Source organism: Euprymna scolopes, chromosome 45 (genome assembly GCF_053919585.1).
Source record: "Euprymna scolopes isolate OS-2025 chromosome 45, ASM5391958v1, whole genome shotgun sequence".
Classification (NCBI taxonomy): Eukaryota; Metazoa; Mollusca; class Cephalopoda; order Sepiida; family Sepiolidae; genus Euprymna; species Euprymna scolopes.
The window spans coordinates 32,700,881-32,727,250 of record NC_136526.1 but is presented as its reverse complement, the minus strand read 5'-3'; the positions used below and the strand labels follow the sequence as shown (position 1 = coordinate 32,727,250).

Below are 26,370 nucleotides of genomic sequence, written 5' to 3'. Positions count from 1 at the left end.
CGCGTCGCAAAACAGGTACATATCTCCAGGCAGCCCTGCCATAAGCGCCTTGCGCAAAAAACGGAAATCACTCAACCCTGAAAGGTCCCTGGCTAGCTCTCTCCAATCGCTCAAGATCGCTGGCTGGAGTGGATCATCCCAACCTGCACCATTCTTCCACATGGACCTGATTAGCACTCTACTGCGGATAGTAACCGGGAGACATAGGGACAACGGATCGAAGACCTTAGCTGACTCTGAAAGAACACCTCTCTTAGTTGTCACGTCAGGATTGCACTTTACCGGAGCGACATACAACTCCTCCAAATGTGGGGAGTATCGGTAGCCCAGTACTCTCTCCCACTCCTCTTCATGGATACTTAGAGTACCATCCTCCTTCATCCTATTGCGGAGCACCTGACTGTTTGAGTTGCATGACTGGATAATAAAGCCCCCTTCCAGCAAACGCTCTCTAACACGGGAATACAATGTAGTAAGCTCACTCGTGTCTGCCACGGATGCCACAAGGTTATCCACATAAAACCGGTCCTCCATCATTCTGCGGCAAGCATCTTGAGGGTATTTTGCCGCATGCAATTTTAAGATGCACCCCAACACAAATGGGCTGGAAGTAAACCCGAATATCAAGGTGGTATAGCGGAAGCAGCGCAAACAATTTCCTTGTTTAAGAAAAAAGCAAAACCGGTTCCTATCCGCCTCCAGCTTAAGCCGAATCATTAGGAAGGCTCGGCGAATGTCTGCTAGTAGCACATAATTGTTGGCTCTAAAGGCCAGCAACAACTTTAAGATGTCCCCTGTTAAGTTAACGCCAGAATATGCTGCTTCGTTCAGCGATAATCCATCTCCTGTCTTCAAACTACAGTTGAACACTGGTCTTATCCTGGTAGTTGCCGTAGGGTCCGACTTGAAAACTGGTCTATGTGGTATCCACACATATTTGTCGAACTCCTGAGGGGAGACAAAAATCTCTTCAATTATACCGTCCTCCTGTTGCTGACGAAACACCTCCGAATATTCATCATATATTTTTCTTTTAGTCAAGTTTGCTGCTACCCGGTCTAAAACATGCAAGGAAGTTGCATGATTAGAGGGGACTCTGGCTAATCTATCGTGATGCCAGGGGAGCTCCACATAATAGCTTCAATCCCGAAGCTCTACCGTTTCCTCAAATCGCTTCATCTGAACTTTATCGTAATCAGAAAAGTCCTCCTGACTGAGAAGCCCCAGAGATTCCAACGTAAACATTTGTTCTAGTCCTCTTTGTACCATACTGTCAGGAAAGCACTCCGCCATGGGATCCATGTATGTTGATTGTGTTTCAAGGACAAAACATAAATGTGATGAATCGACCTGGGGGGTATGTTTCAGTACCGAATTAAACGAGAGGTGAGTAACCTCAGAGAGGGGCTTATCTTCCAAGAAAAAAGAGTCCACTGCTCCAAACGGGACCAATCCAGGCGGGGTTGCAAAGGCCCATCCATTCAAACTCGGGATCAGCTTTAATGAGTCAAGGTGTTCAATCAGGTCTAACCCAATTATTCCCTTGATCGGTATTAAATCCTTTCCGGTCTCAAACTGGCCGGCCAAAGTATATTTTGCATCCTGAAAGACACGCAATAGAGATTCCAGGTTGGCCACTCGAACCGACAAGTCCATACCATCGGCTACCAAGACAGGAGATGTCACAGTCCTTCCAGAACCCAAGTCAACTCCCAGGACTACCTCTGTGAACCCACACGCTGACACTCACCTAGAAAGGTAGACAATCTCAGCTGACAATTGACACCAAGGGTTTCGATTGGGCACAAAGTTCTCAGTACATCTGCCGCCAGATATGTCCGCCCGCTACCCGTGTCCAGTAGGCAATTCACTGACACTGTCTTTGGTCCACAAGAGAATGTAACTGAGAGAATGGGTGGCAACGTGCGGGAATACCCGGTTGAAGTTGCATTGTTCACATCCACATGAAAAGAAGGAGTAATAGCGTTCCCCCTACCAAACTTTTGAGACGTATTCTGTCTTACTGTTGATGTAAATGCAGTGGAGACACCGCCCTTAATCTGCAATCTCTTTATTGCTTCTCCAGTTAGCCTCAATATGGAGGACAAAGGTGGCACCCGTCTATTTGTTAGCGCTATTATCTCGCCTTTCAGTTCGAGAGGAAATTTCCTAAACAGAATCTTAGCCATCAGTCTGGCTCCGCCAGAATCGTCCACAGAAAAGTCACACGAAAAGGAATTCCCCAGCTCTTCCAACAGCGATGCCGTCCTGGTAACGAAGTCCCCCAGCTCAAAAAGGGCTCCACCTTTCTTTGGTACATAGTCCAGAATATCCTGGAATATTTGGTCAATGATTTCATCCAGGTCCAGATACTCCCTCTTCAGTATAGCCATGGCTTGCTGGTAATTGGTGTCAGTGCAACTCAGGTGATTTACCAGCCTCAAGGCTCTGTCTGAGAGTGAACACTTCAAGAAGTTCAATCTCTCGGCATCATTGGCCATGCCGATCACGCAGTTCTCAAACCTAGTCAAGAAGTTTCTGAAACTCATGCGGTCGGACTCCATTTCCTGTCCGCTAAATGTAGGCCCTGTGATCTGTATACGTGGGGGTTTAACAATGAAGGAAGAACCTCTCCCGGTAGTTGCAGAAGCCCTTGAGAACTCAAAGGCAGATTCCGAGTAAGGGCTGGGCTCTGGCTGTCGGTATGCTTGATCCAAATCGCCCAAGTCTTCATAATAATCCTTTAGTTGAGGCAGCCAAGCACCCTCAATCTCGGCAGGTGTACTCTCATCAAAGGAACCTAACTCCAGCTGTGTGATACAAGTCTCTAACTCGACAATGAATTGTCGAATCTCCGTCCTTAAGAATGAGTACGCCGATGGCCTAACTCCATCACGACACATCTTCAGTCGTCCCTGAATCTTCTGAGTCAATGACTCCCTTCTGCGTAGGAGCTGCTCTTTCGTGACGTTCATGACAGTAGTTAACCGACGAAAGAGTAAGCAGCAAATCCTTTGCAAGATGTGGAAAAAAAACTATTTAGAGGGTAAAGTAGATTACCCGGTGATAGCGTAAGCTCCGAGGGGTTGCAAAGGATGCCCTATGCGACCCCCCCCTACTGGGTCGAGTAACAAGTTTTGTAGTACGGCGAGCAGCGAGTAACTAATTTGTGCCAACCGTTCACCAGTAAGTCATTAACAGGACTGGTGCTAGTCAGAGACACAATTCTTTTATAACAGAAGAATAGTGCCTCCCCCTACTCCTCCAAGTCTATAAGAGACTCGTTCTCTCAACCACTCAGATTAGAATTCCGCCCTCGAGGCCGGCGCCACCAAGTAAGCAATCTCCTTTTTTTATTTTTATTTTTATTTTTATTTTCTCACAAGGTTGACACTGTTGTCCAAACTTCTGTATACGTAACGCAACGCACTTTCTCTCAACTCCAAACGAACTTCTGCTAATTCAACTTATTTCTTCGAAATCCAACTTCAAAATGAACGTCACTCTAAAAAAAAAAAAATAATCAACCCTCTTTTATCTCCAACCAGGAGCATCTCATCTGCATATCAGGTGATCACATTGCGGGCATATAAAGAGATAAGGCAGCCATTTTGTTTCTTTCTTCTTCATTCATTTCATTCCACGACCGGCCCGTTGAATTATGCACACGTGCTAGTTAGGTAAGTCCCACGTTTCCCTTTTATAAAGGTATTTTTTGTTTAAACAAAATAATACAGTTCCACTAAGATTTAAATAAAAATAATTAGTTCCTTATATTCCGCGATCATTATTTGATAAATACTGAAAATTTCATTAAAATTGGTCAAGTTTTGGTGAATTTTTAAGTAAAGGGAGGGGTCAAAATGTTTATACATTTTGAGCATCGGCATTGGCATTCACTTTGCCCGTACATAGCAGATAAACATTTAACAAATTGTGATAATTAAATTGATTGACTTACCGAGGGTGGCTCGCTCGGTGGGAAGGGAAAGACACTCATGGCTGTGAACGGCCCGGCCTGGTGTTTGTTAATGAAGAAAATAGGATGTCTATTCCTTATAGCTTAAATATACATTCCAGTCTCGTTTCAATCTCGCTGAACGAGAGATTGAGACTATAAAAAGAGTCACCTTTGTATAGGTACGCGCTACACTCACTACAGTGACCTATATTCTAGTTCGATTGTTTCTGTTCAGTGAGTAGTCGAGCAAACTCTGCGCTCGTAGTTGTTTGTTATTGTATTTTTGTGAAGTACGTAATCGGTTTTTGAGGGATTTTCAGGCTGTGCAGCTTATGATGATGTTTTAAACATGTTTTCCTCTCCATGCTGGTTTTTTAAATTTCCGAATACGCCCACGACAAACGGGAGAAAAAGTTGAGTGAAGTTTACGCTCATTTTTCTAACGCTACTGTTTATAAAGGTCAATAAGTTGTATTTTAATAACTTATAGAAGTGGTAGAATATTTATTTTTCTCCATAACTGCCAAGTTTCATGCAAAAATAAGCATTAGCACATATATTTCTAGACCTCGCAAATTCCCCCCCCCCCCGAGTATACAGTGACAGCCATTTTTGATTTCTGACGAAAATCCATTCGATCGTTGATATTTGCTAATCTGTCTCTTATATTTTGCTTTAGACACCAAATACTCAAGAATACAGATATTATATGAAATATTCAACTAAATGATCGCTAAATCTTTTCAATCAGTAACTTTTGACTAAAATAGTGACCGTGTTTTCAGATACAATTTGAGTGCCATGTGGTCAATTTATCTCCTTAATTTATCACCGATTTCATTTGATATATTGTATCTTGCACGAGCAGATATATATATATATATATATATATATATATATATATATATATATATATATATATATATATATATATATATATATATATAGATCAGCAAAAGATGGAGCCCCTAATGCTACAGTTGCTAATGCTACACTGAGTTTTATATCCTCAAAGATCAGGGCTAAGAAAAATAAGGTTGGCTCATATCTTGACTCACTTGAACGTGTAAAAAGAGAAAGATTGATAATGTTGAACATAAGGTGGAACATATGTTGTTAGTTACTGAGAATGAGAGTTCAGATGATGCAATTGATTTTGATTTGAACAAGTATGCCCTGGCAGATGATATGCTATGTGAAGACCTTACTATGTCATAAATGGGCAAAATTTTAAATGATTATTCACATTTAAAAAGTATTCTATGTATTGTAATGGAGACAATCTTACTATAATAGTCAATTTTGTCAGTGTAACCATTACCAATATTTAAGAGCCAAGTCAGGGTGACGATTTCCGAGTAATTGTAGCAAGTACCAATGCCAAATTAATATTCGTATTATAATAAAAATCAGTCAATTACTTTGAATCTTTGTTTGTGTTTTCTGTTCTTATTAAGAATTTCAAAAGCTTTCTAGTGGTATCTTACTTTTTAAGATCTGCCAAAAATTAAGAAAGTTATGATAGTTTAAACTGGACGAATATAGAACTAGGTCACAGATCTCCATTGACTTAACTGTGTAATTAGATACAGAAAATCTCCTCATATTTCCGTAATTAAAAATTCCATTATTTCCTTATTATTTGTCATAGAACAATAATCTATACATCATTTGAAAGCTTTTTAAATGCACTTTAATGTGGTATTAGTAAATATGTCATGAATTATTTTTGAAAATTTTTGTCACATCCCTAGGCTTGTTGTTGTTGTTGTTGTTGTTTGTTATTGTCGTTGTTAGAGATCTATCAGACCGGTACGACAACTGTTAACAGCGCGTTATATTTACAAGAATACGTTTGCTTGTAAGCAACGAGGTAATTTTTCGTTGCAAGTTAAACGTCTTTTCTCCCCCCCCCTACTCGTCAGTAGGAAATATGGACATAATACGTAGTTGACTACCGTCGTCTATTTCCTTTGTCTCGAGTAACTGAATATGCGTGATCACCAATAATCTTTAACAATGAAAGAATGTTTTGTAATTTAATATAACGCAACCAAATTAAAAAAAAACAAACAAACAAATAAATAAATAAAATCATGACAACGAAAAAATAAATAAATAAATGAAAATAATTGTTTCAATTTTCTGCGGAATTGCTTTTCCGGTCGCCATCTTAAAATGTTGACTTCTACTCGTCAAACTCGTCTCGTTTAAATTAACTCATCTTATAATCGTTTCTTTGTTAAAAACAGATTGGCAAACAAAAAGTAAGTATTTATTAATTTAATTGATTTTGAAGCTCTTTTGGCGAAAGTTAACAATCCTGCTACTTTTCAAAAATCGCTAAAAAAAACCTGGCGGACGACCTAGGCTATGCATGACACTGAAAGTAATTCACGTTCCCTCTAATTTATTTAGTTACATTTTTTTCACCATACTTTTATACTTAACAAAAAAGGCATTTGGTTCTAGTGAAGTTTCGCCAACACGAGAAATACGAACTTTAAAAAACCCAAAAAAACAAAATATTTTTCATTATATTCTTAGGTAAAAGAATGGTTCGCATGTTTCTAATTTATTTAGTTACATTTTTTCACCATATTTTTTATTCTTAACCAAAAAGACATTTGGTACTAGTGCGATTTCGCCAACGCGAGAAATACGAACTTAAAAAGAATATTTTTCATTAAATTGGTAGATGGAAGAATGGTTCGTACACTCGTGGCAAAACTACACAAGTACCAAAACGTGTTATTCGTTGTTCATTCACGTATGTAAAGTCAAAACAAATACACATATGCCCCCTAACTTCCGGTTACGTGTCAGAGGGAGCGTTAATTACCTTCAGTGTCATGCGTAGATCGTCCGCCATTTTTTTTTTTGTTTTTTTTTTAGCGATTTTTGAAGGGGCAGAATTGTCGGCAAGACTGTAGTTTAGGTGGAAAAATAATCTCGAACCCTTTATCGCATAAAAGAAACTAATTTCCCTAATCACCGGTACGTTGCCATGTCAATAATATATAAACAATATTGGTATTTCAGAAGTTGTTTTTGAAAACAACTTAAAAAAAAAAACAACTTCTATTTATATTGCTTTTAATTAAAGCTAAAAAGTTTTCGTAGGTTACAATTATGAAAAGTTCTATTCATATTTAAATGTCTTATATGTTCCGTGTTTTTTTTTGTTTTGTTTTTTTTTACAGAATGAATACCTTTTTTAATGAAGGTGCTAGTGCAGAGAGTGATCCGCGCTATTTTTAAAATCGTATTTCCAAGTTTAATTAAAGTTTTATGATATGTTATTTTTATTCAATTGTAAGGTTAAAGTATAGAATAGGTACAAAACACCCTCCCCTCCCCATGTTAAGAATGGCTTTTTAAATAATAACGTTATTTACGCCCGGATCACTCTCTGCACTAGTACCTTAATGATAAACAATACATAAATAGAAATAATAAATTAACAGACTTTTTAAAGTTTAAGTATAAACAATATTTTTTTTAAATTAAAAATTGAATCACGTGATTATTATTAAATAACATGAGTAGTTTTAAATGATATAAATTAATATTAAACACACGTAATCTCTTGCAATTTATTATTTCTCTATTTCAAATTTAAATTTATTAATTATAAACGTTCAGTACTTATGTATTGTGGTAAATAATACATAGCTTACCTGAGTGTTGCTGCCGGAGGTGAGGATGGTCTTCCAACGATCAAGAAGAACAATAGCATTGTGGTTATTTATGCTAATAGAGTAAGGTAAATTGTTATAAAAACCTTCCTCCTTTGTGAAGAGTCATTTCATTAGTTTTTTTTTTATGTTACTGTGGTTACAAGACCTGAGAAGAAGGTCGCGAAGAAGATTGTATTTTTTTCGCAACCTCACTTCAGGTTAGCTACTCTTAGTTATGACTTTTTTTTTCCAACAATTTGCAAAAAAAATACATTAGTTCAACACAATTTCTTACGGAACTTTGAAGTCATTAGTAACAGCAATTAGTGACAACTCTGGAAATTGTTCGATTACCCGTACAAGGATATGGAGACCTCTGATACTTCAACTGTGGCAGATTCCAGGGAGCGACACCGTAACCAGATTTCCATTCTGAAGATGAAAATCAAGGGTAGGCTTCATTTGTCCCGTGGCCCAGAGATCACTCCTGCTGTATTTTCTGTATTCCACAGGGAAATTTTGGAATATATCAACGAAGTTGAAATCTCCATCTGCAAGTTGCAACTTTCCTGTGTCTCTGAAGAGGAAAGAGAACTTATGGAGTCCGATTGGCTAAGTTACCAGCTGAATTTACGGAAGGAATTAGAAGATCCCTCACTCTTGTTACATCCTCCAGAGGCTATAAGCTATTCGGAGTGACCTTCCCTTCCATATACGCCTGGACCTTCTACGGATAGAGCTAATTCATCATTCACTGTTAGACTACCTCAAGTTCAAATCACTGGACCAACGTTCAGTGGTCGTGAAATGGAAAACGATAGAATGAGTTTTTACAATTTCTTATCTCGATTTGAAAATTGTGCAGCAGGCATGGCAAATGACGCAGAAAATTTAAACGTTTTAAAATGCTCTCTGTCTGGGAGACCTCTGCTGCTGATTAATCACTTAAGTTGCATCAATACAAATTATCAGCAAGCACTGGCAGTATTGAAACGAGAATATTTAGATGTGAGTGACATCATTGATAAGATATTCCAAGATATTATCGATTTCTCCCCCAAGGGGGAAAATTCTTATGAGGATCTTGGTAGTTTCATCTGCAGAACAGCTTCCATTCTGGAAGAACTGGCCAGCTCTCTCGATTGTGATTTCTCTGAGGATGGTTCTGCAGGGGCCCGATTAATGGCCAAAATACTTTTTTTGAAATTTCCGAGAGCATTGAAGGGAGAGCTTATACAGTTTTGTGGCTCTAGAATTCCTTCTCTGTCTGTTTTAATGTGAGACACCAGTGAGGCTATTAAACGCTTGCTAATTAAAGGCGGCGGGTTGCCTGGTTCTTCGGATATCCATCGAAACAATTCTCGGGTAACCGTTTCAAAATCTAGAGCCACTACAACCAGAGATGTTTCTTTCCGCATAGATTCAGATTGTCAGGCTCCTTCTGGTTACTCAAGTAAACTACCTCCTCTGATTTGTGTTACCTTCGGTCGAGGAGGAAGAACCATCTCTGTAAACTGCCTATTGGATACTGGCAGTGACAGAACGTATTTGTCTGGTGATGTCTTGCACTCCTTGGGTTCCTTGAGTTCTGACGGTTTGGATTGTCATTTGAGGCTGACTACACTTCTCGGAGAATGTGAGCAAGTATACAGAGAGGTGAAATTGGATGTGGACTTGGGGTCTGGTCATGTGGGGCACTTTCCGGTACTGGTTGCCAACTCATTGGACCTATCCTTATATCTAAAAAATTGGCATTTGCTGTTGGAGGAGTTCAAGCGAACTGGATGTTCTCTGGCTGGGCAATTTGAATCTGGCACTGATGCGGTGGCTATAAGTGGAATTATGGGTCTGGATCTGGTGCAACATTTGGGCCCCTTACAGTTGGTGCCTTGTTTGGGGGTCGGGCTTTCTCTGTTCCTGCTGGTTTGATTCCCTTTGGTGAGGTGGACACTTTTTTTCTACAAATCCTGCCCCTATTTCAAGAGATTATACGTTGTTCAGTGCAGTGATGGAGAATACTCCCCAAGTGGAATCTTCGCATGTTTGCTTCATCCTGGAAGCCGACCTTACCTATGTGGACCCCTGGGTGGATGTATTTCCCTCTAGCGATGTGGAAAGAGGATTAGAGAAAATGTTCAGCATTGAGTCATTGGGCATTCAGGACGGAGAAGAGATTTCAGGATATGATCAGGGTATGATTCGGCAGTTCCAGGAATCTATAATATTCAGGGATGGTAAATATCATGTGCAATTACCCTGGCATGCAGATAAGCTGGCTCTGGTTCCTTCCAATCATGCTATTGCTTTGCACGTTTTGGATCGTGTGGTCAGGAGCCTGGAGAAGAAGGGGCTGTACCAGGAGTATTTAGATGTATTCCTTCAGCAGCTACAAGAGGGTATCATAGAGGAAATACAGGTGGATCCTCAAAATTTTGTGGACTATGTATGGGTGCCTCATCGGCCAGTTTTCAAGACGGATCCGGCAGCTACTACTAAAATCAGACCTGTATTTAACTGTAGCTTGAAGGTCGGTAACTCTGCCTCTCTTAACGAGGCTGCATACTCTGGTGTGAATATGACAGGAGATATGTTGGACCTGTTGATGTCTTTTAGATCGAATAAGTTTGTCTTGATTGCAGACATCAGGAAAGCTTTCTTGATGGTTCGCCTTGCACTGGAGGCAGACAAGAACAGGTTCTGTTTTTTTGTGAAGGATGGTGATCACCTTCGATGTTTCCGCTATGCCACATTGATTTTCGGGTTCACCTCGAGTCCCTTTATATTGGGAAGTATCTTGAAGTTTCATGCAGGCCAATATCCCTTTGATGAATGTCGAGTTGCAATGGAGAACCAATTCTATGTCGACAACCTGGTGGTTACTGAGTCTGACCCAGCAAAGCTTGTAAGGCTGTATTCCCAGGTTAGGAGGCGGTTGCAGGAAGGTGGATTTGTGGTGCAGTCCTGTAACTCAAACTGCGACAGCCTTAGGGAGGAGATGAGGAAAGATGGTACATTGAGTACTCATGAGGCCGGATGGGAGATGGTGCTCGGGTACCAGTATGATCCTATTTCAGAAAAGCTCTGCACTGCTCCTGTTAAGTGTGATCCGAGTGCATCTACTAAGAGGCGAATCCTTTCGGAATCGGCAAAGGTATTTGATCCCTTATCTCTTTGCCTGCCTGTGACTATAAGGAGTAGGATTTTGGTGGGAGAATTATGGAAGCGAGGCGTGCAATGGGATGAGGAAGTCTCTCCAGAGTTTCAGTCTTCTTGGAGGAACCTGGCAGAAGACTTATCTAAATTGAGTGACATGCATTTCTGCAGACAGGCCCATGACGGGAACCGAACTGGAGAGTTATACCTGTTTTGTGACGCTTCTAAAGAAGCATATGGATTTGCAGCCTACTATGTTTAGGACAACAATTCTGCATTGATCTTTGCCAAAGTACGAGTGGCTCCAGTGAAGGATAAGACATTACCAACTTTAGAACTAATGGCAGTATTTCTTGCTCTGAAGTGTTTGCCCACTATCTTGGTAGGATGCAAGGGTGTCCGCCCTTCTAGGTTGTGTGTGGTAACAGATGCACAAGTAGTATTGTCATGGATTTTATCAGAAACGATGACTAGTAAAAGCATCTTTGCTAGAAACAGGTTAAAGGATGTGCTGCTAATGAGCTTGGATTTGGAAACGAATTAAAGCATCAGGCCAACCTTTAGGTATGTTTCTACCACCGAAAACCCGGCTGACTTGATCACTCGTGGATTAACGATAAGGAAGTTCCGAGACAACTTTGACTTTTGGTACCATGGCCCTTCTTGGTTGCACGGTGGGGTCTTGACTTGGCCGGAGCAGGAGTTGCCCTGTCTTGATGATAGGTGCCAGCAGATTGTTCGTTCATCAACAAATTTCGCAGTGATTGTGGATGAGGAGTGTGCTTCGGTGATCTCCATGCGGCGGTTCTCTACATTTACCCGTTTGTTGAGGGTAACTTCTTTAGTCTTCCGATTCATCGGCTTGATGAGGAAAAGGGAAGACAACTACAACAAGAAAGCCGCAATTTACTTAATAAAATGTTCTCAACAGCAGGAATTTATGGCTGAATTGAATTACCTGCGGAATCCTATGGTAAAGCCTGCACCTAATCGTGTTCGAGCACTAGATCTTTTTCTGGATGAGGAAGGGTTGATCCGCTCGCATGGACGGCTGGACAGGTCTTCTCAGTTTTCTTATGAAGTTAAGAATCCCTTGTTGCTGGGCAAGAATCATCACCTGACCCGACTTGTAATATTAGACTGCCATCTTAAATGTTCCCATCTGGGTACAGGATCAACCTTAATGGAATTGAGATGTCAAGGATACTGGGTGCCTCAAGGGAGGCAGGCAGTCAAAAATGCCCTGAATTCCTGCACAAGGTGTAAAAGATATAATTCTAGGCCAGTACTGCCTGAGAACATGGCCAATCTACCAACTTCTCGTGTTGAATTTGAGGTTCCTTATAGGAATACTGGAGTGGACTTCACAGAACATTTTTGGGTGAAGGAGGGTAACAGTGAGAAAAAAATGTATCTGTTGTTGTTCACTTGTTTGAGTGTAAGAGCAGTGCATATAGAGGTGGTGCCTGACATGAGTATATTGTCCTTTTTTCAGGCTCTAGTCAGATTTACTAATGCACATGGTGTTCCAGAGTCAATTCTCAGCGACAATGCAAAAACCTTTCTGGGTAGTGGAAGACTGTTTAAGGCCTTTGTCTTCTCCAGGACTACCAGGCCAAATTTGGGTCATGTAACATTAAGTGGGAGACAATTCCTCTATTTTCCCCCTGGGTTGGAGGTGTATGGGAGCGTAGCATCAAGACTTTAAAATCTTGCCTATACAAGGTTATTGGTAGGGGTAAGGTAGATTATTATACCTTCCTAACTATTGTCTCAGATATTCAGCGGGCTGTAAACAACAGGTCCCTTACTTATTAAGAGTCTGCTGACAGGCAACCAATGATTATCACACCCAATATGTTTATTAGACCCAATAAAAGCCCTGGTCTATTGGTACCGTTGGGAAGAGATGATCTCTCCACCATGGTTCCTCCCAGCCGGAGAAGGTTGATCGAGACGATTGGATTACGAAATGAATGGTTGTCAAGATTTAGAGAACTGTGGTACAAGGAGTACCTCCTGGATCTTAGAGGAAGGATGCCAGGAAGATCTCGAATACCATTTCAGAATCGCATTAAAAGAAATGATGTAGTCTTGGTCAAGAGCCCTTTAAAACCACGACCCTTTTGGATGTTGGGTACTATACTTGAGGTTCTCCCAGGACAAGATGGAGTGGTGAGGACAGCTTGTGACAGACAGGGCGATGGTGTGGTGAACGTCCATTCACTGAAGAATTTATATCCAATAGAAATTTCACAATCTGATGATGATCTTGGGGAAAGTGAACCAAATCAGGCGGGTGCATCCTCGCCTGTTGCTGCAGGTAGCAGTCAAAACCAGGAATCCTCTAGTTCATTTTCGGAAGGAGATGGCACCATTTGGTTGTGTCCTGCCTGCAATAGACCTCCAGGGAACCAAGATATGATATGCTGCGATTCCTGTGATGAGTGGTATCATTTTGAGTGTGTTGGAATTGACTTGGCTCCACCCGCTAGACAGAAATGGTACTGCAGTGATTGTGCACCTCAAAGGAGACGAAGGGGTAGACCTAGTCTGTTACCCGATCAATAGAAGTAGTCTTGGGTAGGACTATAAACTACAACCGACAGCGGGGCCTAGGCTAAGGGACAGAATGAGGGTACCCTGAACCACTGTTACCTCCAGGTGGCCCTTGACTGAGGCCTAGCACCTGTTAGTCCCCCTGCAGGGTCACGCCAACTTAGTTTTTTTTATGAAGATATATATATATATATATATATATATATATATATATATAAATAAAATGCACTTTCCTTTTTTTTTTTTCTTTTGTTGGGAGAGTGTGGTAAATAATACATAGCTTACCTGAGTGTAGCTGCCGGAGGTGAGGATGGTCTTCCAACAATCAAGAAGAACAATAGCATTGTGGTTATTTATGCTAATAGAGTAAGGTAAATTGTTATAAAAACCTTCCTCCTTTGTGAAGAGTCATTTCATTAGTTTTTTTTTTATGTTACTGTGGTTACAAGACCTGAGAAGAAGGTCGCGAAGAAGATTGTATTTTTTTCGCAATCTCACTTCAGGTTAGCTACTCTTAGTTATATGACTTTTTTTTTCCAACAGTATTTTTGTTACCGTGCTAAAAAAAAAGGTACTTAAGATATCGTGTAACGTTCTGTTTAAAATTTAAAAAAAATGCTGTTTAAAATAAAGAAGTAAAAAATGACAGAAAAAAGATATTGTGAAAAAAAGATCGTGAAACTGTTTAAAATAAATAAGTAAAAAGTTGGGCTTCTTTAAGTTGTTTTCAAAAACAACTTCTGAAATACCTATATTATTGGCATAGTAACGTACCGGTGATTAGGGAAATTAGTTCCTTTTATGTGATAAAGGGTTCGAGATTATGTTTTCACCTAAACTACAGTCTTGCCGAATTGTCAACCTCCACCGCTCTTTTTTTTTTTATTACATTATGATTTCCTTTAAAATGACATTCAGTAGTTCGATTGTAAAAAGTCTTGTCATATAATAGTTTTGGTGTTAATATATATTATAAAATTATTATTCTATGCATATATTTTGAACATAGTTCCTCACATTTCTTATCAAATTAAAATGATTTTGTTTATTATTACAAACTTAAATGAGTAAATCTGAACTGTATATACATAGTCAAAATTCTCAAGCATATTTAAGCAACTTTTCTAGAAAACAAGCTGCTCAATGTTTACTTAGTTTTTGAATGACTAGTAATTATTTTTATTTGTAAAAATGTTTAGTGTACCATTTTTTTTTAATGAATAAGTGTTTTTATTTTATTTTTTATTTGTAGAGTTTTGTAACGTCAATTAATTTATGAGTGTTCTGATAAGTTACAATATTATTATTGTAACGCTTTAGTGTTAAACATACAATAAAAATAAAATTTTATGATTACATTTTTAACAATGATATATTAGAATTCCTCATGTCTTTCTATTGTATTAAACTATTCTCTTTCATGTTAAATTGATTCATTTCTTGTTAAATGACATTTTACGTTATATGAATTATGGAAACCGGGTATATTTGTAATCATAATAGCTTGTCAAAAAAGTCTCTCATAACTTTTACAGGCAAGTAGCTTCTCTTAGTAGCAAAGATTCTTATTCGTTTTTTTTTGTCTCATTCCACGACAAACTGGAGGCTCTTTGAGGAGTCTGCTGTTGTGTTGCTTAGATATGTGTGCATTTGTTTTGTCCACATGAGATGAACATGAGATAATTAGAAAATATTCAGCTGACTTAATTGCATAAGGGAATTTGTTTACAAAATCCGAAATAAAAAATATCCAAAGATCACTGATTGGGGCTGACACAACAGTAACTTTGATCATTCTATTTCATGTTTAATTGATTCTATTTCATTATAAATTGAGTCTATTTAATGTTGAATTAATTCTATTTCATGCAAAATGATATTGTCAGTACTGTGAATTATTAATAAGGTATGCTGCTATCAGCAGTTGAAAAAATCTCTCATAATTTTTAAAGGAAAGTGGCTTCTCTTAGTAGCAACAAATCATATCCGTTTTTGGTCTGATTCCACGACTAACTTGAGGCCATGTTTTAGGAGTCAGCTATTGTTTTGGATATGTGTACATTTGTTTTGTCCACATGCGGAAAATAGAAGATGGGATACTCAGAAAGAATTCATCTAAGACTCAATTGCATGAAGCAGTTCGTTTATAAAAATCTGAAATAATAAATATCCAAAGATCACTGCTTGGGGCTCAATTGTATTAATGTGATGTTTATATATATATATATAGTCAGCAATAGCACCTTTAATCATTCTTTTGTTTAGGAATGATTTTATTATATTAAATATATTTGTAATACTATAGTAATTTATTTGTATAAAATCTTTATAGTAGACATAAAATGCATACATTTTAACATTAATCTCGTATTAAATTATTTGATTTAATATTTTACAGACTTATTTACTTGTAAATCTGAACTGCTTATACCTTTAACCCAAATTCTCAAGCCTATCTTAACTTTTAAAGAAAATAGACTGCTTAATGTTCAAATAGTTTTTGAATAAAACTCAATTATTTTATTTGTTAATTGTTTGGTCTTACATTAATTCATTTATTGCGGACTATTATTCTCCTCTTTAATAGTTGTTTCATAATGTTTCGGCCAACTATTCCTCTGGCCTTCCTCAGGTGGTAACCACGACTGATAGGAACTTTGAATCTCCTAACTGCATTCTCAGCAATCACTTCCATCTATAGTTCTGGTCGTCTCACCACATTTTTGGTGAAGTAAGCCTCTGGCCGACTTTGGGTAGGATTGAAACCGTTATCAAACACGTGGTGAGATGACAACAACTACAGATGGCAGTGATTGCTGAGAATGCAGTTAAGAGATTCAAAGTTCCTATCCATCGCGCTTACCACCTGACGAAGTTGGCAAAAACGTTGTGAAGCGACAACTAATAAAGAAATTAATATAAATAATACTCATCTCAATAATGAATTCCAATTAAAATAATATATGTTGTTTCGTTTTATTTAGTAAATGATTCTCTATTTTATTTTTTCATTGATAGATTTGTGTAAGGTCAATTAATTGGAACACTACAACCTTTATGAATGTTCTGACCAGTTGCAACATCACTAATGTGAGATTTATTTTTGCTGTTAAAAATATAAGTATAATATTAAAATTTTATTAAAATATTTTCACCAATGAAAAAGCTAACTGCTTTACATATTTTATTGTATTAAAGCACAATTATTTGATCTATTTTTACGGACAATTAGAACTGCCGATATCTATTAAGATCCTCAAGCAAAGCTTCATAACCTTTAAAGAAAAAATACAGCTTAAGGTTCAAATATTTTTTTAAATAAGAGGTAATTATTTATATTTGTAAAAAGTCTTACATTTTCTTTATTTCTTTAATGAATATTTTTATTGTGTGAGTTTTATTTTTTTGAATTGTAAATTTTTGTAAGATTAATTAATTTGAACACCATATACTTCATGAATGTTTTGCTCAGAAATTAATATGTCTAAAATTTAATAAAAGAAACGGATGGAATTATGAAATTTCAATAAGATAAAGTAAAAAAAAAATAAAAGTGTTATATTTCTGAATTTTTGAGAGAGGGATATTTTTAATTTATTTCTGTTTTTAGAAATACTTTTCTAATTTTGTGTATTTTCACAACGTTTGGAAGATCATAATTTTAACCTTTTTCAAGTGTATCTTGAATTTTGTAATCTGCCTTTTGAACTCGGATATCTCTACTGAATTTCATGAAATCTCTATACTTCATTCTATAGGAAGAAAATCAAAGAAAGCACAATTGACAATCAGTGGCTCGATTAAGATAGTTTTAACCTCTGCAGAGCAAAGTCAGTGTACTATAATTGACAGGCCATAAAATCTGTCAATCTGCAGTGTATTTTTTATAATATAAAATCATTCAATGTTTTTTTTATAATCATGAAATCTCTAGTGTTTTTCACAAAATAAAAATGAGAAAAACAACCCTTATTTGACAATTAAACTGTGATCAGTTTTAATGCATTAGCTTTTACATGTGACAGTAAACTGGCAATATGACAAGATGCAGCATGTCATATAGTGCCTATTTGCAGAATCAGGTTCACAGCATATCCTACCCTAGATAAGTAATATAATAATAATATAAAATCATTAAATCATCAAGAATCATGAAAACTCTAGTGTTTTCCACAAAATGAAAATTAGAATAGCAACCATTATTTTACAATTAAACTATGATCAGCTTAAATGCATTAGCTAGTGGCTGTGACAATAAACTAGCCATGTGACAATGTACAGTATGTCATACAGTGCCAACCTTGTTAACAAAAATTGACATGAATTTATCTGAATAATAAAACAATGAATTTCCTGACATTTTGTATGCAAATCGGAAATGCAGCCAGAAACACAAGCTTTCAGTAATATTTTTGAAGTTCATATTTAATGCTAACACTGTTAGAATTCTTCATGTTTGTAATTGTCATTTGTGTAGATCCAATCTCAAAATTACTTATTGAAGCAGTTAATTGAAAGGGTAACAAGCATTCAGAAATATTGGTTTCATGTATGCCACTTACATATATGTTGTAGATATAATATTGCTTTCTTGATTTATCTCATTATAAACTATGCCCATAATAGTCCTCATAATTTGCAATCATGTACACTAGATAAATAATACCTATTGCCAAGATAAATATGAGATGATAGATCAAAATTTATCTTTGACAGGCTCATTAACGTAGGCGGATCAAAGATCTAAGATCACAATATTTGATGAACATCAGCTGATTTTCATTATTTTTTGGTGCTAAAATCAGTATCAAAATTTGACCCATCGACGGTAAGTATGAATCCCTATTAGTCAATAACACAGCCAATGTTTGTTTTATTACTGCAAGTTTTCCTCTTTTCATTCCAGTGAATAGCATTAATGGATTTTGTTAATGTTACTAATTAATGCTGGTGCTACCAGATCAGGCTGCCCTGTGGCTTCCTGAGACGAAATGCACCTACATTGACGTTTTTTTGTTTTCTGATCTTTTTTGTAAAACTTAATTATGTTCTGCAAAACCAAAAACAAAAACAACAGCCTATCTCCCTCCCCTTTTTATTTTATTTTTTCCTACCTTACTCCCGGTTCTGGATATGACATTAAACTACATCCGATGGTGAGGTCCGGCTTACAGGCTTGGGGAGTGTGGAGCCACCTCTTAATTGCCATTGCTCCCAGGTCCACCCTGACCCGGAGTGGTAGTACCTGCTAGGGTCCCAACTATAGGGTAAATAGAAACAGATTTTAAAAAGGAAAATAAACAACAAAAATGAAAGAAAAAGAAAACAAATATATTCTATTAAATTATTTATTTATTTATTTATTTATTTTATTTTTTTTTGCCCTGTCGGTAGGGCATGAGAACAAACCGACTGTCCCCCTGCAGAGGGTAAAAATCCCTCAATGGGGCAACCAGTTAGCCGTGGGTTGCTACCCGTAATGTCTTAGGACATGATCCTGTTTATTGAGCGAACCTAAACCAGAATACATAGAAGTTTAGGCACCGCAACACATTACTTTGGCCCTTACTTCGATTAGATGGGCAGTTGGAGAGGCCCGATCAGACCAATCGGCCAGTAACGCCAAGCCTCACCATATATTGCCCATTCCAAAAACTCACTACTAACACAACACATCCCCCCTCTCCCACAAATAACCCTACTCCCTAATATATGATGGAAAGCGGTGGCTGAGGGTCAATCGATTAGGTGTGAATATCGATGACGAGGCTGTAAACCCCTCAGGATTGCTACAGATCCCATAGCAATATCAAGAGAGAACAGATAATCATTATGATACCACCAAAGTCGGTTATATCATCATTGTATCCCTGTGGAGGCTGGGCGAATGGGTTTCCCCCCAGGCTCTTCCCAAATAAGACTCCAAGGTGGGTGGGGAACAAAGATGACGAAAAAAGAAAACAAAATATATGGCTTATTCCTCCCAAAAACCACCCAACCACCCAAAGAGAACCCACTCTGATGTCTCTGACATCAGTAGCTCTGAGGAAGAGACGATAAAACCAAGGAAGTCAACATTCGTAGTAATAGAATCAATGGAGGAAACTCCTTTGAGCAAACTATCACCTTTAAAAATTGAAAAAAATCTTAAAACTCTAAAACCAAAGTCTATTAAAAAACAATTTAACGGCAGCCTACTAATAGAAACCCATAACGCAGAACAAACTAAAGAAATATTGAAACTAAAATTATTTGAAAACATCAAAGTCAAATGCTACAGACATCAAACCCTAAATACCTGCAAAGGAGTTGTGAAAAGCTACGAACTTGCACTTTGTCCCTTCGAGGAAATCAAGACAAACTTACAGAAACAGAATGTGTTAGATGTTCGTAGAGTTCAAATAAAAAAAAACAGTGAGAAAATCGATACCAATACATATATAATAACTTTTGATTCCCTCACCATACCCAAAGAAGTGAAAGTTGGATATATGAAAATAAATGTAGAAATCTATATTCCAAACCCCTTCCAATGCTTCAAGTGCCAGAAGTTTGGACACCAAGATCGGTGCACATGATTACCAGTGTGTGGAAGATGTGGAGAAAGCAACCCACACATTGACTGCAGAAAAGATTTCAAGTGTGCCAACTGCCTTGGAAATCATGGCGCTGGCTCTAGATATTGTGAAATATGGAAAAGAGAAAAAGAAGTGACCAAACTAAAACATATAAAGAATATATCCTACCCAGAGACCAGGAAAATCATTGAAACTAAAACATATGCAGATGCAACTAAAAAAACTACTCCAATCAACAATCAAAATGGTCATATACATGTAACGGATACAACTGACAAGAAAATTGATGTCCTAAGCAAACTAATAAAGGAAATGAAAGAACTATTAGAAGAAATGAGGAAAATGAATAGTGCAATGTCTGCAACCAATCCAAGGATAATATTAAGTAAAGACACTACTGACTCACAAAAAGAAACAAAACCACAAACCATTTCTACAAAAACAACTGAACAACCATCAAACACATCACAAGCCAGAAAAGAATCCAAAATCCCCCCAGACAAAAAAAAAAACAAAACAAACAAAAACAGGAAAAGAAAGATCCAGATCTATATCTCGAACAGGGACTCCGACAGAAAATAGATTTGAGGGATTGGAGATGATGGAAGTTGAACACAATTCCAAATGATGAACAAAATATTACAATGGAATATCAGAGGGATAAAAGCAAACCAAAATGAACTCACATTATTAATAACAAATATGAGCCCAGCACTTGTCTGTCTACAGGAGACCTTTGTGAAAGAAAATAATACCATCAACATAAAACACTACACATCTTACAACTACATAAATAAAGATACGGACAGAGCTTCTGGAGGCACATCAATACTCATGAAGAATGAAGTCCCTCAAAGACAAATAAATATAAACACAAACTTGCAAGCAATTGCAATTTCAGTGACTCTACATAGAACTATAACACTTTGCTCAATCTACATCCCTCCAAAAGATACAATCAACGAAACTGAGATAACTCAAGTAATAAAACAACTCCCTAAACCCTTTTTTCTACTAGATCTCAACAGTCACAATGTAATATGGGGAAGTAAAGAAACAAATAAAAAAGGAAAAGAAATAGAAAACATAATAAATAAAAATAATTTATGCCTCCTAAATAATCAAAACTACACCTATATGTACCCAGAAACAGGTACTTTCACCGCATTGACCTTACCTTATGTGATCCTTCCATATATATGGACTATGATTGGAAAGTACACAATGACACCTGTGAGAGTGATCATTTCCCAATCATCCTGGAAAGTCTAAGTACTAGTACTGAACAAAAAACACCCAAATGGAACCTACATAAAGCGGATTGGGAAGATTTCCAGGAACAGTGCAAAAACCAATTAATTATCGAAAAGAAAGATGAAGATGACCATTTGGATTACTTCATTAAAACACTCGCAAACATAGCAAATAATACCATACCGAAAACAACCAAAACCAACAATCACAACAAACCTTGGTTCAAAAAAGAATGCAGAAAAGCCATCAGAGCTCGACGAGCTGCCTTGAGAAAATTCGAAAAATACCCAACAAGCGAAAATCTGGATTTCTTCAAAAACAACAGAGCAAAAGTCAGATGAATCATAAAGGAATCCAAAAGAACAACATGGAGAAATTATATATCCAAAATTAATGTGAATACCAAGGCAAAAACAGTTTGGAACATGATGAGGAAAATAGAAGGAAAGTGTAGTAGTACACCAATATCCCACATCTCTAAAGGCAACAAAATATACACCGATCAAAAAGACATTTCCAATAACCTAGCAGATAATTTATCAAAAATTTCATTATGTGACAGACAGAGAAATTCAAAAAGATTAGAGAAAAGGAAGAGAAGATAATTCTATTTACATCACAAAATACTGAAAAATACAACCAACCTCTTACCTTGCCTGAATTAAAAGAATCGCTAACCAAATCCCATGACACAGCTACAGTGTCCGATGAAATTCCATATGAAATCCTCCAAAAACTTCCAGAAACCTCAATGAAATACCTACTTGAAAGTTTCAATATTATATGGTCCAGTGGAAACGTACCTGAGACCTGGAAAGAGGCCACAATAATACCAATCCCCAAATCTGAAAACTCAAACATCCAATCCCAATCAAGTAACATCTCAGATCCATTGAATTTCAGGCCAATAGCTCTAACAAGCTGCATTTGTAAGACCATGGAAAGGATTATAAACAAAAGACTAATTTGGTTCCTGGAAACAGAATCTTATTACAGCATTTCAAACAAGATTCAGGAAAAACCGAAGTTCAATAGACCACATAGTCAGACTTGAAACCTTCATCAGAGAAGCCTTTGTAAGGAAGGAACATTTAACAGCAGTGTTTTTTGACATGGAAAAAGCGTACGATACTGTGTGTAAGTATGGTGTTACAAGGGATCTAAAGGCGCTTAGACTAAAAGGCAGAATGCCAATTTTTATTGAAAATTTTTTAAAAAAATAGATGGTTCAGAATAAAGGTTGTCACAGCTCTCTCAGACTTAAAAGAACAAGAGAATGGAGTACCTCAAGGGAGTATACTGTCAGTGACCCTGTTCAGTATCCGAATTAACAACATTGTAAAAAACCTTAACCCTGGGGTAGATTGCTCCCTATATGTGGATGACTTCCTAATATGCTGTAGATCTAGATATATATCTATAATAGAAAGGTAGCTTCAATTGTGCTTAAACAAAGTAATGAGATGGACGGAAGAGAATGGATTTAGATTCTCCAAAAGAAAAACGAAATGCATGCATTTCTGCAAACTAAAGAACATGCATAATGATCCTGTCCTAACCATGGAAGGAACGCCCATACCCGTTACTGACCAGTACAAATTCTTAGGGATTTTGTTTGACAAAAAGTTAACATTCATCCCACACATAAACTATCTGAAAAAAAAATGTAACAAAGCTGTAAATCTTTTGAGAGTGGTAGCACATACCGATTGGGGTGCAGACAGGGAAACACTCCTTAAACTTTACAGAGCACTAGTCCTCTCAAAGCTAGACTACGGTTGTTTTATATATGGATCAACCCGAGCATCATATATAAAAAGCCCAGACCCTATTCACCATACTGGCCTAATATTGGCCCTAGGAGCATACAGAACCTCCCCCGTGAACAGTTTATACACGGAAGCACATGAACCCCCACTAGATCTAAGGCGAGAAAAGTTAGCCCTTTAATATTTACTCAAACTGAAGTCTTGCCCAAACAACCCTGCATACCAATGTACCTTCTATCCTAAATATGAAGAACTCTTCAACATGAGAGGAAAAACTATCAAAACTTTCAGGCTCCGAATGAAGGAAAGCATTGAAGAATCGAAAATTCCAATTTCCAGCATTCACAACTTCATACTGCCTAAAACACCCCCATGGACCATGAAACAAGTAGAAATAAAACTGAACCTAAACAAAAAGTCCAAATCTACCACAAACCCTATTGAATACCACGACAAACTTCAACAATTAAAATTACGATATTCAGACTACACCTTTATCTACACAGACGGGCCTAAAAGCAACAATCACACTGGATGTGCAGCAATGTACAATAAAACCACAATGAAGAGAAATCTTCAAAATGAAGCATCTATATTCACTGCAGAGACTATAGCTATCGATCTAGCACTCAGCATAATTTCAGAGGAAACCATCAAAAACTTCCTCATTCTCACAGATTCTCTATCAGTCCTATTATCTATACAAAATCAAAAACAAGAAAATCCACTAATAACAAAATTAATAGAAAAAAATCAATATCCTTTCAACTACTAAAAACATTATTCTTGTCTGGATCCCCAGCCATGTGGGGATCAAAGGCAATGACAGGACACATACAGCTGCAAAAAGATCTTCTCACCTTCCAACTGACAATTTTAAGATTCCACATACTGATCTTAGACCCCAGATAAAAACATACATACAGGAAAAATGGCAACTGCGGTGGAGTCAGCAAGAGGGCAGCAAATTATACTCAATCAAACCTGAACTTAAGGAACGATGTCCAGACATCAAGAGATCACGCCGAGAAGGTATGATACTGACTCGGCTGCGCATAGGACACACCAACTTTACTCATTCCTGTATACTAAATGGAGAATCGGCGCCAGAGTGCATCCCATGCCAGGAGACACTCACAGTAAAACATATCTTAGTTGGGCGTGATGACGTCGCCCCAACTAGAAAATTATATTATACAGAAAGCAATATGGAGGACCTTTTTGAAAAGGTCAACTCAACAAATATTCTAGCATACCTAAGGAAAGTAAATTTATATAAGAAAATTTACGGAAATTTTAAAGTCACTCAAATATACACATCCATGTATAAATACATGTAATTTCTTAGTTCAATTTTATAAAAAAGGGAGGAAAGGCTGAAAAAGTCCCCCCCCCCAAGAAAAAAAATAGTTTAAAAAAAAAAGGACTCCGGCATTAAATGACCACATAGGTTGATATGCCGTAAAACCACTCAATCAATCAATCAATTAATCAATCAATAAAACTAATTAATGTTGTAAATACGACTCGTTTAGAGGTAAAACTACATTATTTCTCACTACTTGCAAACCATGAACATATGTATGGAGGCCAACAGTCAATTTTCTTCTCAAGCATAACTAACAGACATGCTTAGCTACCTTAATCTATTTGATAACAGATTGATATCTGTACTCATTGTGTTTAAATATTTAACACAACCTAGCAATTGTACATGACACAAACGACCCTATGCCAAAAGGTTTTGTCTCTTACAATGTATTGCAGTGAGCACTGTATAAACTATCAGCATTAAATTTATACTTTCATAATAAAAGAACGAGTCTTCTGTATTGCGAATGGTTTCTTTTCAATAGCAATTACACAACTTTTTTTTCATAAAAAGCAACACATAATATTAAGTGATAAACAACTCGTATATGTGTATAAATAAAACCAATTTTAATAAAGTAATCAAGTCATAAAAATACAAATATTTTAACTTATGTTTCTTTCATATTTTAATAAAATATGCAAAAATATTTCTCATGAATAATGACGTTTTTTTTTTTACATTTTTAACCTTCCACTTCCTGTTATATTTATAAGAATAAAACTGTTACATAAATTTAAGACGTCTTCATTGTATTAAAAAAAACATTCTTATTCATTTTAGGTTTAATTGAAAGAAAAAAACATAGTATGGGTAAAGAAAAGAGTTACATGTTATTAGACATTTCGATTTTTTCTGTGAAAAAGATAAATTTTTTGGTTTTGTTTTAGCAGTAGTAGATGTCCCAAACATCTATGTAGTAAATATTAGTAATAATAGAATAAAATAAATGTTCAATTACACATTAATTACATGCGACAAAAAACAATGACGAAAACACAACATTAATACACTTCTTGCCTATGAGTAGTGATGTATCTTTACCTTTTAAGAAAGATCGCTGTGGGTAGGCTTTCCGATCGTTTGAACCCTCTAAACCATTTGATGTTGTGTCCGCATTTATAAATGTTAAATTTCACTTAATTCTCGTGGCAATTTTTAGTGGCCTGGAGATAGTGTCTTAGCAAATGGAGTCAAAACTGATGTATAACTGAGTTCGAATTGTCATTTCCTGCACTGATAATAGCGAAAGCATGAAACACTAGTATCTGTTAATAGTTACTAAAAGGATTTATTTTTAATGATTTAATTTTTTGCCCAATTAAAACGAATATTTGGTAATTTACATCATTAATTTTTTCGCTGATAAAACATAAGCATACATAAAAATGAAAGTATAATCACCATCTAATACTTTCCATTATCTGCTCATTTTTTTGTTTTGATGACATTCAGTAGTAATATGTATATATTTTTAAAATAGTCCCTCACATTTTTTTTAAATTAAAATTATTTTATTTATTACAAACTTAAATGAGTAAATCTGAACTGATATACATATAGTCAAAATTCTCAACTTTGTTACTTTTAAAGACAACATGCTGCTCAATGTTTAATTAGTTTTTGAATGAGTGGTAATTATTTTTATTTGTAAATAGTGCACCATTTTTTTTTAATGATTAAGTGTTTTTTTTTTATTTGTAGAGTTTTGTAATGTCAATTAATTTATGAGTGTTCTGATAAGTTACAATATTATTATTGTAACGCTTTAGTGTTAAAAATAAAATAGAAATAAAATTTTATTATATTTTTAACAATGATATATTAGAATTCCTTGTGCCTTTTTATTGTAGTAAACTATTCTCTTTCATGTTAAATTGATTAATTTCTTGTTAAATGATATTTTACGCTATATATATATTAGTGTAAAAAATAAAATTTTATGATTACATTTTTAACAATGATATATTAGAATTCCTTGTGTCTTTCTATTGTATTAAACTATTCTCTTTCATGTTAAATTGATTCATTTCTTGTTAAATGA

General features: G+C 36.5%; 1 long non-coding RNA gene across 1 annotated transcript in view; it reads left to right on the top strand.

Annotated features, from left to right (window-relative positions):
- The first annotated feature begins 6,011 nt into the window (after positions 1-6,011).
- LOC145269376 (uncharacterized) overlaps positions 6,012-26,370 on the top strand; it is a 57,356-nt gene continuing 36,997 nt past the window's right edge. The window contains exons 1-2 of the long non-coding RNA XR_013865019.1: positions 6,012-6,228; positions 18,070-18,181. This is a non-coding gene — a long non-coding RNA (uncharacterized LOC145269376). The remainder of the gene's footprint in view (positions 6,229-18,069; positions 18,182-26,370) is intronic.